This window comes from Aplysia californica, unplaced genomic scaffold (genome assembly GCF_000002075.1).
Source record: "Aplysia californica isolate F4 #8 unplaced genomic scaffold, AplCal3.0 scaffold00008, whole genome shotgun sequence".
NCBI classification, from domain to species: domain Eukaryota; kingdom Metazoa; phylum Mollusca; class Gastropoda; order Aplysiida; family Aplysiidae; genus Aplysia; species Aplysia californica.
The window spans coordinates 3,132,847-3,134,447 of NW_004797278.1; positions in this window are offsets into that span (position 1 = coordinate 3,132,847).

A 1,601-nucleotide genomic window follows, 5' to 3' on the forward strand; every position below is an offset into this window, starting at 1 on the left:
GGAGGAGGAGGAGGAGGAGGAGGAGGACGAGGACGAGGAGGAGGAGGAAGATTAAAAAAAAAAAATTCCTGATGAAGCCCGGAGTCGGGCGAAACATTGAACGTTTTATAAAATATTTTTGGAAATTTTACCAAGTCTCAACCTTTTTTAAAATTCTCTGCTGTACTCAATGATGATGATGATGATGATGATGATGTAATGCTGGAAATCATGTGCATGTTATTCTTAGTGATATCAATCGGACCAATAATTATCGCCCCTTTCTTTTATTTGGATGTTACTCTCGAGTAAGCAGGTGGTTGGCGGGTGCTCTGGTGAGGTTTGCTCCTTCTTTCCTATCAAACATCTATCGTCTTTATCTCGCCTCCCAAAAGAAATTTTGAAAGACTCGAAAAAACATAAATTTCTTTGGACCCGGGAATCGAACTCGAGCGTCCTACGTGCGACAGTGAAGGGCCTAACCACTAAACCACAGACGCCGGTTCTCTTCTCATGAGAGGCGACCACACTGCACTCGGGGTTATCTTACAACCCCCCTCCCCCACATCCCGTCTCCCCGTCTCCCTCCCCCTCCCCCCAACCCCTCCTTCCCGTCCCTTAGGTTAGCAAGCAAACTTCACTACACTTTCTCTCTCCCTGCCTCCTCCCTCCTGCCTCCCTCCCTCCCTTCCTCTCTCCCCTCCTAACTCCCTCCCTCTCTCCTCTACCATCCAAAGCCCTCCTCCCCGCCCCCTTCTGTTAGCAAGCTAACTTCCCTGCCTTCCTTTCTCCCTTCCTCCCTTCCTCCCTTCCTCTCTCCTTCTCTCTCCTTTCATCTCCCCCCTCCTCCCCTCTACTCTGTTAGCAAGCAAACTCCACTCCACTCCCTCTCTCTCCCCTCCCTTCCTCCGTATCTCCCTTCCTCTCTCTCTTCATCTCTCTCTCTCCCTCCCTCCCGTCCCCCCTCTCTCTCTCTTCCTCACTCTCTCCTCTCCTCCTCCTCCCCTCTACTCTGTTAGCAAGCAAACTCCACTCCACTCCCTCTCTCTCCCCTCCCTTCCTCCGTATCTCCCTTCCTCTAATAATAACAATAATATGTGGTCCCATTCTGAGGTAGATCTTTGTGTCTGAGGGAGAGGGGAGAGTCATATTATAAGGACATGATCGTGAACTGACGTCATTTCACGCGCGTGAGTGCACGTGAGGACAGTGTGAATGCCTGTGTGAGCATCGGGTTGTGTGCCGTTGTGGTTGATTTGTGTTTAGTGTTAGTTTTAGTAAGAGTTTTCCGGCACTCGAGACACAATTAGGTTACAATGATACACTCGAGAAAGATTATAGGTGTTTCAAGAGAGTCATGTACACATCTGTACACGCAGAAACTGACATACAAACACAAACAGATAAACACACACACACTCGCACAAATGTGCACGCACGCACACCAACACACTCAAACATACACGCGCACACACACACAGAAACACACCCACACATATACAACACACACAGCACAAACACACATACACACACACACACACACAAATTTAAATTCACACACGCAGACACAAACACACAGACACACACACACACACACACGCAAACACAAACACGCACACACA